Below are 19592 nucleotides of genomic sequence, written 5' to 3'. Positions count from 1 at the left end.
TGCCAGAATGTCCAAACACAGTGATCTCAATTTTAAGCCCTGGTTCCACCGAATAACAAAGGATGAATAATGAGCCGCGTAGCTTGTGTTTTTTTTTTTTGTTTTTTTTTTGTACGAGTCCAGTTATTCATCAATCGTGGGAGAATAGTGGCTTCTAAGAAGCTGTTAGAGGCAGAATACTTCTCTGAGCGTGGTGCTAATTTCAATATGTTCAAAATTTAGAAACATTGTGAGGCAGTTTGTGTACGAGGTACTACAAGGACAAATAAGGATTTTAGAAGCATGTTTGTGATGAGGACGAGGCTCCTAAAAGCCCATTATCTGAGCACCTGGTGGCTCTAAGGACAAGACAGGCTGTTTTGGACAGGCTCAGCTCTCTTTCACACTACAATCCCACCTGCTTTGTGCGCTGGACACTGTGGATTAATCATTTTCTGTCAGAGTTGAAATGTTAAAAATACCTCTAATCGTTTCTGGAATCACAGAGGGCCGCTCCACTGGGACAGTCTCTCTCTCTCTCTCAGGTGGAGAACATATTTGGAACAGCCTAAAAGGTCATTATTTGTACTGTTTATATTGTAATGGCTTGGTAAAACAGTTGCATGTTCTGACACACTCAAGACAAGCATTTACGCAGAACGCTAGCTTACAAAAAAGCGATTTTGCAGACAATAATGGACGAACACAAAGTTAAAGGTTGTATCACCGGTGTCAGAATGACTGTAGATGCGGAAGAAATAAAACCAGTGAGAAGAAGCGCAGAAGCGACTGTCCAGGTATGCAGAACGCGAGTGCGAAAAAGAGCGATTTTGCAGAGAATAACGGACGAACACAAAGTTAAAAGTTGGATCAAGGTGTCAAAATGATGTAGCTGCAGAAGAAATAAAGCCAGTGAGAGGAAGGTAGAGGCAACTGTCCAGGAACTCGAGGATAGGTTCTAGCTGGTCTATGGATGTGTTTTGTGGTGGGTTTTTTTTTGGGGGGGGGGGGGTCCACACAGTTGCGGGTGTATATAATTAAAGCGGCCACCTTATTGTGGTGTCTTTTTTTTTTTTTTTTTCCTTTGGTCACAGAGCTGGATGAACATGCAGAACTGCTGTATTTAATGACTCTGGAACAAAGGTGAACAGCAGCCTGACACACAGATGCGCACACCAGCCGGACTGTACAGGAGCGTCTCTTTTTGGACTGCGTTTAAAAAATGTGACACAGCACAGCAGAATGTGCACGAGGACAGACACTTCAACTTCACATTAAGATCAGCAATCTGTGTGACTGATGGAACTTTATCAATGGAAAACCGAAGAAACTGCTCACAGCTGGTGGTTGCAGTGTCCGTCAGAATAGAGGGACACAAGTTTACAGCCGAGTTTATAGTCTGAAACAACACTCTGGGACAACTGCTGGAAATAATACAAAACAGATCCTGAGGTTTTGTCTCCTTCACAGCCTTCTAATAGTCAGACTGTCCCTCAGAATACCCAGAGATACCTGTAGTTTGTCCTTTTTCCACCTTCTCTCTGCCTGCCTGCAGCGTTGGCAGACAGCACATGTCGAGGCATTTAACCAGGGCTTGCTCTTGATTTAGTGGATTTGCTGCAAAAAAGGGGCAACAAAGTCCAGAATCGCTGAACATGTGAAGTGTAAAGAAGAGAGGATGTTTTCTGGGACAAATGGAGAAACCAGTTCTTTCATGGCATAAAACTGAGAGTCCATGAAGGCAGCAGCAAATCCCAACAAAGCAGCAGTGAGAGGCAGGAAAGAGTGGCTTACCAGCAGATGGAGGAGCAGTAAACTAAAAAATAATAGAGAAGTAATCTGAGATAGCAGTGTCTAGAGATAGAGATATGTTTTTAGGGGAACCTGAGAGCCCATGAGAGATATCCAGGTCCTAATGACCTGGATATCTGCAGATGTCCATGACTGTGTTGGTCCATCCACTGATTACGTTATTGTTAAGGGAGACACCAACCACTTTTCTGTGGAAACTCATTTTGGCCGCTTGTACCTACTATCTAGTTCTTTCAGTCATGACCCAACCTTCATGACCATAGGTGAGAGTACGAAGGAAGCTTGACCAGTAGATCGAGAGCTTCGCCTTTTGGCTCAGCTCCCTTTTCATCACAACAGTACAGTAGAGTGAATGGAACACCGCCCCTGCTGCACTGATTCTCTGGACAATCTCATGCTCCATTGTCCCCTCACTTGTGAACAAGACCCAGAGGTACTTGAACTCCTTCACTTGGGGCAGCACCTCATTCCCTACCTGGAGTAAACAATCCATGGGTTTCCTGCTGAGAACCATAGCCTCAGATTTAGAGGTGCTGATCCTCATCCCAGCCACTTCACACTCAGCTGTGAACCGATCCAGTGAGTGTTGGAGGTCACAGGCTGATGAACCCAACAGGACCACATCATCTGCAAAAAGCAGCGATGAGACCCTGAGAACACCAAAGTGGAACCCCCCCCCCCCCCGACTACGCCTCGATGTCCTGTCCATGAATATCACAAACAGAGATTGGATGGTCCTGAGAAGGGGCCCCCTCACTTCATACTCCTGCAGCACCTCCCACAGTATCTCTTGGGGTACCCGATCATATCAATCAATCAATTTTTTTTTTTATATAGCGCCAAATCACAACAAACAGTTGCCCCAAGGCGCTCCATATTGTAAGGCAAGGCAATACAATAATTATGTAAAACCCCAACGGTCAAAACGACCCCCTGTGAGCAAGCACTTGGCTACAGTGGGAAGGAAAAACTCCCTTTTAACAGGAATAAACCTCCAGCAGAACCAGGCTCAGGAAGGGGCAGTCTTCTGCTGGGACTGGTTGGGGCTGAGGGAGAGAACCAGGAAAAAGACATGCTGTGGAAGAGAGCAGAGATCAATCACTAATGATTAAATGCAGAGTGGTGCATACAGAGCAAAAAGAGAAAGAAACAGTGCATCATGGGAACCCCCCAGCAGTCTACGTCTATAGCAGCATAACTAAGGGATGGTTCAGGGTCACCTGATCCAGCCCTAACTATAAGCTTTAGCAAAAAGGAAAGTTTTAAGCCTAATCTTAAAAGTAGAGAGGGTGTCTGTCTCCCTGATCTGAATTGGGAGCTGGTTCCACAGGAGAGGAGCCTGAAAGCTGAAGGCTCTGCCTCCCATTCTACTCTTACAAACCCTAGGAACTACAAGTAAGCCTGCAGTCTGAGAGCGAAGCGCTCTATTGGGGTGATATGGTACTACGAGGTCCCTAAGATAAGATGGGACCTGATTATTCAAAACCTTATAAGTAAGAAGAAGAATTTTAAATTCTATTCTAGAATTAACAGGAAGCCAATGAAGAGAGGCCAATATGGGTGAGATATGCTCTCTCCTTCTAGTCCCTGTCAGTACTCTAGCTGCAGCATTTTGAATTAACTGAAGGCTTTTTAGGGAACTTTTAGGACAACCTGATAATAATGAATTACAATAGTCCAGCCTAGAGGAAATAAATGCATGAATTAGTTTTTCAGCATCACTCTGAGACAAGACCTTTCTAATTTTAGAGATATTGCGTAAATGCAAAAAAGCAGTCCTACATATTTGTTTAATATGCGCTTTGAATGACATATCCTGATCAAAAATGACTCCAAGATTTCTCACAGTATTACTAGAGGTCAGGGTAATGCCATCCAGAGTAAGGATCTGGTTAGACACCATGTTTCTAAGATTTGTGGGGCCAAGTACAATAACTTCAGTTTTATCTGAGTTTAAAAGCAGGAAATTAGAGGTCATCCATGTCTTTATGTCTGTAAGACAATCCTGCAGTTTAGCTAATTGGTGTGTGTCCTCTGGCTTCATGGATAGATAAAGCTGGGTATCAGCTGCGTAACAATGAAAATTTAAGCAATACCGTCTAATAATACTGCCTAAGGGAAACATGTATAAAGTGAATAAAATTGGTCCTAGCACAGAACCTTGTGGAACTCCATAATTAACCTTAGTCTGTGAAGAAGATTCCCCATTTACATGAACAAATTGTAATCTATTAGATAAATATGATTCAAGCCACCGCAGCACAGTGTCTTTAATACCTATGGCATGCTCTAATCTCTGTAATAAAATTTTAATGGTCAACAGTATCAAAAGCAGCACTGAGGTCTAACAGGACAAGCACAGAGATGAGTCCACTGTCTGAGGCCATAAGAAGATCATTTGTAACCTTCACTAATGCTGTTTATGTACTATGATGAATTCTGCAACCTGACTGAAACTCTTCAAATAGACCATTCCTCTGCAGATGATCAGTTAGCTGTTTTACAACTACCCTTTCAAGAATTTTTGAGAGAAAAGGAAGGTTGGAGATTGGCCTATAATTAGCTAAGATAGCTGGGTCAAGTGATGGCTTTTTAAGTAATGGTTTAATTACTGCCACCTTAAAAGCCTGTGGTACATAGCCAACTAATAAAGATAGATTGATCATATTTAAGATCGAAGCATTAATTAATGGTAGGGCTTCCTTGAGCAGCCTGGTAGGAATGGGGTCTAACAGACATGTCATGTTACTTAAAACTATTTTAATTACAAGTTTTCTAATGTAAGAAATGTTTTTTTAAACTTCAAAATGTACAGTAATCAGAAATTAATCTTGAAGTAAAAAACACTAAGGATTTTCTTTAGAGAACTGCTGTGTATAAATGAGCAGTTCTGATGCTCCTCTGACACACTTTTCTACACTCGTCTTCTGCGTTTTGTCGTGATGCCTCGATTCTTTTGGCTTTATAGTACAGCTGTAAGAAAGATAAAAATCTTGGGCTTTACTTCATAACACATATACACACATAGACGGACTCAAGCAGAATGGCGTCAGAATTATGAATCGGATTTCAGTTACAAAACATTGTGACAGCAATCTGCGGAAGTCGACAGTTTGTAAAAATCGGCCAGCGTGTGAGGAACATGTTCAAACCCTTCGAGATGGGACACCTATCCTAAGGTGGTCCATGTGCAATCTGAGGACCATCTGACCACAATTTACATATTCTGACGGCATCAAAACAGCATCTGAAACTATCTAATTGCAGTTGATTGAGCTCTGAGATTGATCGGTCACAGTAAAGCCTGCCGACATGCTGTGCCACGTTTGTCCATCTCCACTAGACCCCGGCCAGGAAGGGTGAAGAAAATGTTATCTAACAACATGTATGTGGCATTGTGTGGGCTTCAGAGGCTCAGTGCAGCGCCCCGCAACACAGCTGAACAGGATGTCACCACTGTAACGCACATATTATTACACGTACACCACCTAAACCTGTAGCAGGTATGATGTGGAAATGTTTGCCCAGCACATGACGCCATTAATAATCATGGAACTCACCTCCGGTACCTCGGGTTCCCCAGCGCAGATCAAGTCCCTTTCACCAGGCTGCGCTGTGTGCTAGCAATGTCGATCAGGTGACAAATACATAATCCCCCTCTGCATGAATAAATCCCATGTGACATGCCGTCCCACAAAAATAATCCAACTACAGTTGTGTTAAGATGTGTATCAAGTGAAATGACAAAAGAAAAAAAAAAAAAGAGATTTTAAAAAAGAGACAGTCCACTGGCTGTATCTGAAAGTTGCGCACGTGGGAAGTTGGCGCACTGCCAGCACAGATTCAACAGCAGTTATGGAGTCCAGCCAGACAAATAAAATCTAGCAATGCAGGTAGATACTGACCAAACACCTAAAGGGATTGTTCACCGGACTAACAGCAGGCGAACACTGACAGCTGTCAGCCTGTTTCTCTGGATGGGCAGCTCCTGTGCTCACACGAAGGGGCTGGTACAGCGTTTATGAACACATACACACACAGCTGAGCAAACGTTTCGGCCACATACTCGCACACTGCTTTGATCACCTGTTCTACATACGCAGGCACACGCGGCTCGTCCAGCCCTTGTGAACACACACTCATCACTCAGAACACCAGTTCTACGCACACTCTGTCATGTGAGACACACACTGATGAGAGGTCAGTGCTGAGAATGTGAGGACAAGCAGGGATTTGATTGCATGGGTGAGTGACAGCTCCAATGTCGGTGCCGTCTGACAGCAGACTGTCGTCTGAAATATGTTTGGGCTGCAGCCTGCAGGTGTGCATGAGGCAGTCAGAGTCTGAGCTTTGTTTGGCTTTTCTGTTATTTTTACATTTCTTTGGTGTTTGTGGGTTTTTCTGCTTGGGTCTGTCTAGGGATGGGTATTGACAAGATTTTATCTATATCTATACCATTATCAATTCTGCTTATCGATCCGATTCCTTATCGATACCTCTTGTGATTTTTCTGTGTACTAAAAGTAGGCTTTACAGATTTTCACTGTCAACAACATGTTATTGAGTCTTAAACTAAATGAAACAGGTCACTGGATCCTTGATCTCTGGACATAAATAGGAATAAATAAAATCTGTACTTTTTGTCAAAAGCATTTCCTTTCAGACATTATTGGCATGAATGTCACTCCGTACGTCTGAGCTGAGCTCTTGCAGCTCGCTGTGCTGCATGTCAGGATGTAGTTTATAAAGAATGCAGGACGTCTCATTTTGGGAGGAAAAAAAAATGTTTTAGCCGGTTGTAGTGTATTGTCTGTATTACAACGTTTGGAAAGAGGTGTCATTTTATTTAAAGCGGCAATTCGTTTTGAAGTTACAACCCCAATTCCAATGAAGTTGAAACGTTGTGTAAAATGTAAATAAAAACAGAATACGATTTTCAAATCCTCTTCAACCTATATTCAATTGAATACACCACAAAGACAAGATATTTAAAGTTCAAACTGATAAACTTTGTTTTTGTGCAAATATTTGCTCATTTTGAAATGGATGCCTGCAACATGTTTCAAAAAAGCTGTTTTTATTTACCTTTTACACAACATCCCAACTTAATTGGAATTGGGTTTGTGTTCATTCTGACCAGAATCTCATTTCTTGTCTGCAACAAGACAAGAGTCCCAGTTCGTGACTTTAATCCACACAAAAGTGACTCACAATTAACATATTTTAATGGCTTTGAGAGGGATTAAGAAGCAGACTTGCCCCTTCTGAAGAGCAGCGAATCAAAGAACCAACGAGTCAGCGGACTGAAGCATTGCTTCATTAGTTCACGCTTCAAAGCGGTGTTGCGCTGGAGAAACGGTTGATTACAGAGCCGCTGCAGGGTCTGCAATCAACGTAGAGAAATGATCATTTTCCCGACAAACAAGTTCAACAACAACGGCCGCTCTGAAGGACCGATAAGGGAATCATTAAGTAAAAAAGTAAAAAGACTATTAATGTCGGTGGATCGAATCATTTCTTAACGATACCCGAACCGGTTCTCGATACCCAACGCCATGCACACCTGTTTCTGATTGACCGATTACTACCTGGGGTTATATAAGCTCACTGGGTGCGTTTGTCCCTCGCCAGTTTGTTGTGCCTTTATTCCAGCTCTGTTCCTGCTGGGTTTTTTTCCTGCCTGCCTCAGTGTGTTCCTGACCTCCAGCCTATTGCCTTGACCACGCCGTTTGCCTGATGTTTTCTGTACTGCTCTATTTTCTGGACTGCTTACTTGTGTACTGACCTTTGCTACCCACCACAGTAAAACCTTTTAAAGAGCCATGAGCTTTGCATGTGTCCTGCAATTCCAGATCATCCAGCCTTGATGGTACAAACTGGCCAACGATGGACACAACCAGCTCTGACCCATTCCAGATGACAGTACAACACCATAGTAAACAGCTCGCGCAGCAACAAGATCACCTCACCGCTCTCTCCTCCTGGTTTAGCGACCTTGCTAAATGCCAGGACTCGTTCATGGAGATAATGAGCGCCCAGGTGTGACCATTACTGTCTAGGCTAGATCATCATGCTTCTACTGTTCCAGCCACCGGCAGCACCAGTGTGCCTCCACCGGGGACGTCAGCACCCTCACCGGCTTCCGTACCTGAACCTGTCAACTGCAATCTGCCGTCTCCATCTGAACGTTTCTCAGGCCGGTGACATCAGAGGTTTTATCACTTTGTGTGAGTTGAACTTTGAGCACATGTCATGCAAGTTCCCGACCGACAGGGTGAAGATAGCTTACGCAATCACTCAACTGACTGGTCATGCTCTGGTGTGGGCAACAGCAGAGTGGGATCGCCAATTAGCCATCTGTTCCTCTCTTTCAGGATTCACAGCCACGCTGCAATTGGTTTTCCAACATACATCTCCGGGGCGAGAAGCAGCCCGAACCCGAATGAGGCTGAGGCAGAGCAGACCCCAAGTCACTGACTACGCCATAGACGTCCGCATTCTTGCAGCCAAGAGCGACTGGAATTCCCCAGCGCTCCATGACGTCTTTTTCCACGGGATATCTTTTACCAAAGATATCCAGGACCAGTTGGTGGCCGTGGATCTGCCCAAAGGTCTGGATGAGCTCATCACTCTCGCCATACAGACTGACCGACGTCTTTAGGATCGTCCTGGCCATGCTGCTGGCTACCTCACAGGTGCTCCGCTCCACGTCCCGTCTGCACACCCTCTTCCAGCCATATCAGCGTGGATCCTCCACACTGCAGCGCAGAGGAGCCCAGGCAATGCACTTGTCTTTCTTCCGCCAAAAGGCAGTGGCACCATGAAAGCGAACTTTGTTTTTACTGTAAACATTCTGGTCACATGATAACCAATTGTCAAACCAGGGGTGCCACCGTGTGGCCAAAATCCGACTTACGGGTGAGTCTAAATTCTATTTCTCCAGCCGCAGCACTGAATGCAATTCCTGCTAAAATGTCCTCTGAGAATTCGCCAGCTTCCATGTCAGCTTTTGTCGATTCAGGTTCTGGCACTAACTTGATTCTGCCTTCTCTCGCTGGGTCCTTGCACTTGAAATTGTTTAGGCTATCGTGCCCTCTGGTTGGTGCGTGCTATGGATGTCCATGAATTTGATTGTATAACTCACCGTACCCAGTCTGTTTACATGACAGTGTCACAGAACCACTCTCTATTAATCAGTTTTCACGTGTTTGATACAACGACTCATCCACTCATACTGGGGCATCCCTAGTTACAACAACATAGCCCCAGTTTTAATAGGTCTAGGGGAGAAATTGTTTCATGTGGTTCAGCCTGTAAAAGATTGTCTAAACCTGTTCATCCTCAGCCAGATCCTAATCCAGACCTCGCAGGAGTCCCTGCGTGCTATCATGATCTGGCACTCATTTTTATCAAAAGTAAGGTTAAATCATTACCGCCCCACCATAATTATGATTGCGCTATCGAGTTGCTCGTGGGGGCAAGTCCACCCCAGGGAAAGCTCTTTTCTCTGTCGGCCCCTGAACGCATCACCATGAATGAATATATATAGGAGTCCTTAGCAACCTGTTTGATTTGCTTCATCGTCACCCACAGGGGCAGGGTTTTTCTTCGTCGAGAAAAAAGAAAAGTTGCTCCATCCTTGTATTGATTATCGCGGGCTTAATGACATCACCGTTAAGAATCGCTCCCCAGTGACTCATCTCCTCAGCCTTTGAGTTGTTAGAAGGAGCTAAGATTTTCACCAAACTGGATCTACGCAATGCATACCATTTAGTCCGACGAAGGAGATGAGTGGAAAACAGCTTTTAACACACCCTCTGGTCATTATGAGTATTTAGTCATACCTTTTGGCCTGACCAATGCTCCTGTACTTTTTCAAAATCTGGTAAATGATGTACTGCGAGAGCACCTTAACAAGTTTGTTTTGTATATTTAGATGACATTCTGATTTTCTCTCCAGACCCAAGGACTCACACCGAACACATTCGCACGGTACTCCAGATTTTGTTGCATCACAATTTGTTCGTAAAAGCTGAAAAGAGCAAATTCCATAAACCAACCATTTAGTTTATGGGGTTTGTGATCACGGAGGGTGAAATTAAGATGGACCCGGATATGGTTGCTGCCGTGTGTGACTGGGCTGTTCCCTCCACAAGGAAGGAGGTGCAAAGGTTCCTGGGCTTTGCCAATTTTTACTGTAAATTCATTCTCAATTTCAGTTCTGAGGCCGCTCCGTTTCACGGCGCCACGTCATCCCTCCGGCCGTTTGTCTGGACACAGGAGTGCAATGAGGCTTTCAGGGTTCTAAAGCAGCACTTTACACCGGCCCTCGTGCTAATCCTTCCTGGCCCCACTCGACAGTTTGTAGTTGAGGTTGATCTTCTGACATTTGAGTGGGTGCTGTCCTCTCGCAGACAGCTTCCGCGGCTGTATCTGTGTTCCTATTTGTCCAAAAAGCTGACCCCCACAGAACGTAACTATAGCATCGGAGACCACAAACTGCTGGCGGTAGGCATGAGCCGGTATGAGATTTGGACGGTATGATAACCGTGGGCAAAAATACAGTGGTTTCACAGTATTATGTAGTTTTAAAATGTGCTTTAACAACATTATGGCTATTTGCATATGAAGCGTGCTTGATTCAGGCGCACTAATTGACGTGATGTCTACCACTACAAGCACTATACCACTGATAACTTTAGAGAAAATACCAAAATAATAGTCACTCTTTTAGACATGTATTATCTGCCCCATGGGAAACAAGACTTACTTGCTTGGAGAAACGTGGCTGGAATAATGTCCGGAACTCCAAATGCTCAATACTTGGCCCAGCTTCACCAACAAAGTGCATGGAATAGATGTATTTGTCCTTCTTGACATGTTTGTGGGAGAAATTTGGTTGATGACTCGAGTCCACCGCTTGTACGAGGGTAGGCTGAAAAGTTCTAAGGCTCAGTATAATGCAGTTAATGCATTACTCCTTCATGGGGAACCTTAGAACTTTTCAGCCTACCCTCGTACTTCTCAGTGGTTTCAAGGATGGGATAAAGTTTACTCCTTCCATGTAATCCCTTGCGGGTATCTTGAATCGCTCCGTGTCTGACACAGGTCATAGGTACGGTGCTTTGTTGCCACCGTTTTTTGGCTTGGAAGGGTTATTCCGCAGAAAAGAAAAATAAAAAGCCGACTTGATCCTTTTAGACGGAGGGAAAAGTTCAGTGTAGGGCTGCAGCTATCGATTATTTTTGTAATGAAGTATTCTATCGATTATTCTGGTGATTAATCAAGTAACTGGATATAAAGTACTTTTGCGTTTTTAAACAACATCAATAGTCCAGGGCTCTCCCTAAGCAATGGCACAATGTCCCTGTGCCAAAGCATTGACATTTTGCTGAAATGTCGATGGGATGTGGCTTTCTGCTGTCTTTTTTCCCCAACTTGTAAAATGTAACCATTGTGAGTTTTTTTTTTTTTTTTTTAAAGGTTGGTGGACTGGATCCCTACGTGATTTTTTTATTTATCTATTTATTTTTATCCCTGTTTCTCTGCGGTTGAGCAGATGCATTTCAGCAGGAGGTTGAACATGCAGCCTCGCAGTTACTGTTTTTTTAAAGTTACCGTGTTTGTGAAGCATTGTGTGTTGCCCAGAAAGCGAAACACTTAGTGCGAGTCTGGCATATGTACTACAATGTTTAAATGAAGCTTCGAGGCACAGAATTTGCCTCAATCATTTTTTGTAATCAAATTATTTGAGTTATTCGAGTAATCGTTTCAGCCCTAGTTCAGTGCAGGCTTCGCCTCCTTCAGCCATGACGCAGAGGTAGCTAACGTTAGCTGCCTGTGTGTAAACAGAGACAGAGGTGCGCACCAGGAGGAAGGGTGGCAGCGGCAGCCTCCGCTCTGCCTGTCAAGAATTCTCATAACCCGCTCATACCGTAGGGACAGTATAACGGAAAATTTTAGTGGTTTTGATACCGTGGCTTTTTCATACCGCGGTATACCATAAAACTGGTTATCGGCCCATGTCTAGTTGGCGGTGAAACTGGCTTTGGAGGAGTGGCACCAATGTTTGGAGCGGGCACAAGTGCCATTTCTGAATTACACCGATCACAAAAATTTTGAATACTTGCAATCCGCCAAGCGCCTCAATGCCCGACAAGCAAGGTGGACTATATTTTTTAGCCGATTCAACTCTGTACTTTCACACTGACCAGGCTTGAAAAATGGGAAACCAGGCACTCTGTCCCATTAGGGTGAACCCGACGACACCCGTCTGACCCAAGTACAATTCCGCCAGCATCCTACTTTGTCTCAGCCATCACTTGGGAAATCAAATCTAGGGTCCGGTCTGCTGCTGATGGCGTCCCAGTACCTTCCAGTTGTCCCACCGGTAAGCTCTTTGTTCCGGTCGCACTCTGGGGGGACGTAATCAGGTGGGGGCATGACAGCTGGTTCTCTTGTCACCCAGGAATAAAAAAAAAAAACATTTTCGTAATTCAACAGAGACTTTGGTGGCCTGGGTTATCTAAAGATCCTGCAGAGTATGTTAATGCCTGTCAAGCTTGTGCTATGTCTAAGTCCTCCAATTGCCCACCTGCTGGGTTGTTGATGCCTCTGCCTGCGCCCGCACTACCTTGGTCTCACATAATGTTGGACTTTGTGACCAGTCTTCCACCCTCTAAAGGTAACACTGTGGTCCTCAATGTTGTGGACAGACTGTCTAAGATGGCACATTTTGTGCCCCTACACAAGAGGCCTCTGTATACTAGACTGGCAACAGCTGCCACCTGGCCCACACAGCTACCCTGGATAGAATTGGCCCATAACCACTTATCCTCTGGGATCCCATAATCACTTATTCTCTGGTTATTCCCCTTTTCATGTTGTGTATGGTCATCAACCCTCTCTCTTTCCTCCCACAGATCTTAAGTCCTCCGTCCCTTCCTCCCTTCACCTCATTCTCTGTTGCCGACGGACCAGGGAGCGAGCTAAGTGTACGTTACTTCCCATACCTCACTTTACCTTACCTCACTTCCCACTTTGCTTTCTATGTGCCATCCCCAGTTGAAGGGCCTGCCCAGAAAACTGGCCCCCAGGTTCGTCGGTCCATTCCCAGTATCTAAAGTAATTCATCCAGTTTCCGTTCGTCTCAGTCTCCGTAGGTTGCGTCGCACTCATCCCACTTTCCACACGAGTCACGTTAAACTGGTCAGGTCCAGTTCTTTGTGCTCCAAGCACTACAGTAATCTCCCTGAAGTGGTAGTTTCTTTGGATGTTGAAAAAGCATTTGATAGAGTGGATTGGGAGTACCTTTTCGCAGTCCTGAAGAAATCTGGTCTTGGCTATAGATTTATTTCTTGAATTCGTCTCTTGTATACGTCCCCCAGCTTCTGTCTGTACTAATAATGTAAAGTCCAACTATCTGACTGTGCCATGCGGCACACATCAAGGTTGTCCCCTCTCCCCTTTACTTTTTGCTCTAGCAGTAGATCCACTATCAGTTTCAGAACCTCTTCCTTGTTCCAGGGTGTGACTTGTGAAAGAACAGAGCTTAGGTTTGCTCTGCATGCAGATAATTTACTTTTATATGTCACAAATCCAACTAGTCATTTAACATCTATTGCAGCAGTACTCCAAAAGTTTGGTTCTTTTTCTGGATATGGGCTTAACGTACAAAAAAGTGAACGCTTACCTATAAATGTTGCTGCACAGTGACTCAGCCAAACTGATTTTCCTTTCCATCTGACTCATTCTGGTTTGAAATAATTGGGGAGTTAATCTTAACTGGTTCACCTCAGGCTCTGCAGGCTATAAATTTTACTCCTTTACTGACCAATATAAGGTCAGCTTTTCAAAGATGGGCTAATTTACCAGTATGTCCTTTCAGTAGAATTAATATAGTGAAAATGAATGTTTTACCCATTTCAGTGTATTCATTTGTTCTTATCCAAACCTTTTTAAAATCTGTTTATATAGGGAGGTAAAACTCAGAGGGTTCATAAATCATTACTATAAATCATTACTATAAAAATGTCGGCACAGTGGAGGTCTGTCTTTACCTAATTTGATGTTTTATTACTGGGCAGTGAACATTTACAGGCTAAAAGACCCTCACACAGCTTGGTGTCAGTTCGAGGCTCAGTCGTGTTTGTCTACCTCTCACCCAGCCTGATTATTTTCATCTCTCCCTGTGTCTCTGTCTTGGTACACAGATACTCCTGTCATACTTGCCTCTCTTAAAGTATGGTATCAAGTTCGGCTTTACTTCAAATGTGTTTCTGCTTCTGCTCTTGGCTCATTATGTACTAATCATCTCTTTCCTCCTTCCTTCTTAAACACTGCATTTCATCTTTCAGGTAAGAAGGGCATTAAATGTTTCCGTGATCTTTTTAGGGATATTTTCTTAGTTTTACTGTCTTCCTTCTATGGCCTGCTCACATTACATTGTGCATCTATTATTTTTCCAGTGTTCCCCTCTCAGCCCCCCAAACATCCTCGGGAGGACCTCTATGAATTTATGCCCCATAAGAAAGCTCTCACAGATATATAATCTTGTTTTTTCAAAGGACAATCATCCAGTCAATAAAACTCTCTGTAATTGGGAACAAGAGTTGGGTCTCGAGTTCGGGGAAGGTTTCTGGGATAAGGGTATTGACTGATTGAATTTACATATCGTCTTGTGCAAAATTTTGCCTTATTCAATTTAAAGTAGTACACAGGCTGGATGTATCAAATGCTAAATTACGGACTGTATTTATATAGCACATGTTCCATCTGCATCAGAAGCTCAAAGTGCTTTATAATGATGTCTCACATTCACACAGACACACTCTCACACCAATGTCAGGGTGCAGCCATGCAAGGCGCTCACTACACACTGGGAGCAACTTTGCCATTAAGGACCTTGCCGAAGGGCCCTTAGTGTATTTTCCGGTCAGACTGGGTTTTATTCTGAAGCCCAACACCATCACCTCCCCCAATTAGCCAAAATTTATCCCAAGGTTTTTGAGCTCTGTGATACTGTAGATGTAACTGCTCTCTCTGCAATTTAAGTCAAATGTTTGTTCTTTTTTTTTTGCCCCAAACTTCAGTCAAATTTCAAATTTATTCATTTCTGTAGTGCCAACTCATGATGAGATCGCCTCAAGGAGCTTTACACAACACTGAAAACAGAGGAAAAAATTGACAAAAAAAAATTTAAAACAATAAAAAGACAAAACATAAAAGAGCACAAGAATCAAAACACATAATAACACAATAAAACCAATGATAAAACAAGGGAAACAAATAGGTTTTCAGTCTCGATTTAAAAGTCTCCACATTACCGGCAGACTTTTTATTTACTCTAGGAACACACAAAAGTCCTGCACCCTGCGAGTGCAGGGCCTGAGCCGGTACATAGGGCTTGACCAGGTCAGCCAGATAGGGAGGTGCAAGTTCATAACAGATCCTTAAAAATCTGATCTTGCAGCAACAGGAAGCCAGTGAAGGGATTCCAAAATGGGCGTAATATGGTCAAACTTTCTGCCTCGAGTCAAAAGTCTGGCAGCAGCATTTGGAACCAGTTGAAGACCCCTAATGCTGGACTGTGGTAAACCACAAAATAGAACATTACAATAGAATTCCTATTTTGATGTTATTTCTCATATTCTTGGAGTTGGGCTGGAGCCTTGTCCGCTGATCGCTGTTTTTGGAGTTCCTGGAGTCCCCACTGTGTCCCTTACTAACTTGCACATGGATGTAATTGCCTTTATGTCATTGCGAGCATGTCACAGAATATTACTATGCTGGAAAGATGCACGTGCCACATGTTTTTGTTAAAACTTGGAGTGGGGGAGAAAATCAAGCTTAGTCCAAAAGAGAGGGCTGCTGGGTTTCTGAAAGTATGGCAACCATGTTTTTTTTTTCCCCAATTATGGACCAAACGGAATTGATGAGATAGGTTACTCATTTTTTTTTATAATAAATGAATAAAAACATTAAGAAGTACTTTAGATTAAAGACGTTTTTTATGCACAGCAGAGTGGTTAAAGTGACGAACACAAAGGACTGACTTTAAGGTATTTACAGTCTGCACTGTGTAAGTGTAACATATGTACCGGACCAGGACTCAGGATCAGCAGATAATAAATTACAAACAAACAAAGCACCTGATTGGGACGTCCCAAATCACAATCTATTGTAACTCTGAAGCACAGGTTGTTTAACTTTAATTTCCTCAATCAGTTTTCATGTTTTAAAATTCTCATCAAATGCAAACCAGAAAAGCGAATGTTATGATTGAGGTCCTGAATCTGGTCGTGTCAAGCCCTCTGTGGTGAGGAAGACTGCCTCTTGGACAAATCCCAATCAGGATGGTGGAATTTTACATCCAGGGTCTGTGGGGGTTTTTAAGAAACACACATCCCTTGACAGATCCTTAGCCTGGTCCGGGGTCTGAGGACCTGCTGCAGCCTTCATCTGCCTTCACAGCAGCTGGGTTTCAAGCCATCACCTTATCCACCTGATCCGCCGTTGAGGACTTCTTGGTTCACCAGAGCCCTGGTAGTGGTTTCACTTTCAGGGGTTCCCGTTGGACCTTCAGTGTTACCGTATCAGTCCTGGGGAACACAAGGTCCCCACCGTATTTTACCCAAACAGGTGATCCCCTAATTGATCCATTAGCTAGGTGCCACGCCGCAGACGAGGGGTTGGGGTTTGACACCCAACACAGTGTTAAACAGGGATCTGGATTATAGGCTGGTAACAGCTTTATCTAAATTAGTAAATACTCAAGGCTGCTGGTTAAAATTTTCTAATCAACCTTCCTACACAACAACCTTCAGCTGTCCGATGTCCCCTTGATGTCTGCTGTCACAGATGGTGCATGTATAACAAAACTGGTCATCTGGTACCATGAACCACCCCGCTAAAGGATCTGAGCAGAGGGAGCGCGCCAGGTTAGTCCTGCAAACACCTGGCACCACGCCCTCTGACCCCAGGCCTGACTGCAGCCTTCTGTCCAAATACAAAATGAGCTGATTAGTTGATCCGGCAGCTTGTACAGGCGCTTCACTTCCTCCGCTGTTGCTCAGCGTCTGTCAGGCAAAGCCTGATGGGAAAGAACGCACACAGCGGTTCAACAGAGTCACAGGTTTGTTTTCTGTAGAGCCTCTTCTGTTTCCTCACCACACACACACACACACACACACACACACACACACACAAAGCTCAGAGAATTTTGCCTCAAAAATGGTAAATGGACTGCATTTATATCGCGCTTTTCCATCTGTATCAGACGCTCAGAGCATTTTACAGTAATGCCTCACATTCACCCCGATGTCAGGGTGCTGCCATACAAGGCGCTCACTACACACTGGGAGCAATAGGGGATTAAAGGCCTTGCCCAAGGGCCCTTAGTGATTTTCCAGTCAGGCGGGGATTTGAACCCATGATCTTCTGGACTCGAGCCCAACACCTTAACCTTTGAGCGCCTTGGGGCAACTGTTTGTTGTGATTTGGCGCTATATAAGAAAAAAGTTGATTGATTGATTGATTGAACCACTAGACCATCACCTCCAACCAGAACTCTGGCAGAAGCTTTTTGCTGGTCACCACAAGTGTCTGTTTGAGATCAAAGCTGCTAAACATCAGGACGTTTTGGACCCTGTACTGACTTTACAGAACCTGACATGAGTCAGAACGTGCGTGTGCTTTTTCTTCTATCAAACAACTGTAGATTAACCAAGCTGCAATGACAACTAAATCAAGCCACATTTTTGTTTACCCTTAAAAATCTGCTGACTGGAATTCCGTTACGGCAGATTCACCTGTTAACACATGTTCTAAAATCATTGTTCCTCAGGAAAACAACCGTTCAAAGTGAGCGCTCTGCCGCCGGCAGATATCGACCCCAGGGGCACGGCGGTTTTGGCTTGGCTCCTGCCACAGTGGGCAGTTCCAGGTGGGGCACTGACCGGGCCTCTCAGTAGGGTTTGGGGTTCAGTCCAATGTTGGGACTGGGGTTCAGTGTCCTGTATCTCTTGTTGCGGGGAGGTTGGGTCCATTCTTTGGTGAGCAGCAGGTCTGTGGTCCCCATGTTTGCCCCCTACCTCCCAGTGATGTGGGGTAACGATCCCATCCCTGCACGTCCTCTGTCACGGGGGGGTCTGTAATGCTTGCTGCGGCTGCGTGGTCCCGGGGGCACATTTTTGTTGGTGGTCCAGCTCCCACTGGACACCAACGATGAATTTAAGCTGCTTCAGTCACAGGGGACGTGTCTCGTATGGACCGAGTGTTACACTCGAAGCACGTGCACAGACGAGTTGATGACTGCTCCCGACAAGTTCCCTTTTTGAAATATAAAACGTAAATCTGCTTTGCTCCAGCTTTGGTTTGTTTTTGTTTTTTTCCATGATTTAGTGTTTTTTTAATGTCAGATACATTTCATACAATTTAATCTAAAAATTAAGCATTTAATTTTAAACTTTTCTGTAAAAACTGGACACCTTGTTTTCATTTTTCATTCAGGACGACAGACAGAAGTTCTGCTTTTGCTCTTTTTTTATGGAAAGCAAAAAAAAAAAAAACAAAAAAAAAATTGCCTCAAAAAATCCAACCAGAACTCTGGCAGAAGCTTTTTTTTTTTTTTTTTTGGAAAAATCCGTATCTGATTTGATCCGTGACATATGTCACAGAAATCTAAAACGAGCCGTTTCAGGGCCGAGTTTTGTTTTTAGCAGAAAACGTCTCGTGAAAACAAAATACACAAAATTATTGATGTGTAAAAAGAAAATAAAGACAAAATGTAACACACAGCGACACTTTAAAGTTTGCCATAAGAGATAAAATAAGAATATAAAATAAAATAAAATAAGACGAAAGAAAGATTTCGCTGTCAGAATTCCACGTCTATACAAATACGATTCTTTTTCATTTTTATTCTTCATCTGACGGCTGAAATTAAATATTTTGAGGATAAAAATGTCAGAAAAGAGAATTTGTCATTTGACATTTTAAAGTTGAAAGTTAATGTAAAAATACGACATGAATTTAAATAAAAAAATAAAGCCGCTTCTGTCGGAACCTCAAAATAAAATAAAGCGGTTTGTGAGGCGAACTGGACAGAACTGAACACAAGGACTTCTTAAGGTGAACAAGTGAAAACCGGACCGTGGATCCGGATCAGACCGACCCACCTGATGCAGGGCTCGCGCCAATCCGGATCCAGTCGTCGGAACCGAGTCCAGACGGACTGCAACGATGTGTCCCCGATCCCTCATAGACTGGACCGGGTCCGAGGTCTCGGCCGGGCCCAGATCAACACTCAGCTCTCAGGCGGCTTCTCCGGGTCAGAACCAGCCGAACGGAACCGTCCACAGTACCGGGACGGACCTGGTCCTGTCGTGTAGCGCAGTCTGAACACCAAGTCCGACTCGCTCCTGGTCCCGGAACGTTTTGAGAACTCGGCCTCAGATCCTCTTCCTGACAGGCGGCCCGCGACCAATCACAGCGCCGCATTCAGATTGCCCGCCTCCTCAACCAATCACAGCGCCGCATTCAGATTGCCCGCCTCCTCAACCAATCACAGCGCCGCATTCAGACGTCCCGCCTCCTCGACCAATCACAGCGCCGCATTCAGACGGCCCGCTTCCTCCACCAATCACAGCGCCGTATTGAGATGGCCCGCCTGCTCTGATAAAACCTTCTGTAGAGGCCGCGCTCTGCGTTCTCAGGAGGCAGGACTACTGTGTGTTCCAAAGGTTAAAAAGAAGTCTGCAGGCCACAGAGCTTCTCTCACTGTGCACCTGTTCCACCTGCTG

General features: G+C 44.3%; 1 protein-coding gene across 1 annotated transcript in view; it reads right to left on the bottom strand.

Annotated features, from left to right (window-relative positions):
• Positions 1 to 19219, bottom strand: part of large1 (LARGE xylosyl- and glucuronyltransferase 1) — a 79383-nt gene extending 60164 nt beyond the window's left edge. The window contains exon 1 of the mRNA XM_034163217.1: positions 18969 to 19219. The gene's annotated coding sequence lies outside the window, so the exon portion shown is untranslated. The remainder of the gene's footprint in view (positions 1 to 18968) is intronic.
• Positions 19220 to 19592: the final 373 nt, after the last annotated feature.

Source organism: Thalassophryne amazonica, chromosome 22 (genome assembly GCF_902500255.1).
Source record: "Thalassophryne amazonica chromosome 22, fThaAma1.1, whole genome shotgun sequence".
In the NCBI taxonomy this organism is placed as follows: domain Eukaryota; kingdom Metazoa; phylum Chordata; class Actinopteri; order Batrachoidiformes; family Batrachoididae; genus Thalassophryne; species Thalassophryne amazonica.
This window is presented reverse-complemented; position numbering and strand designations above follow the sequence as displayed.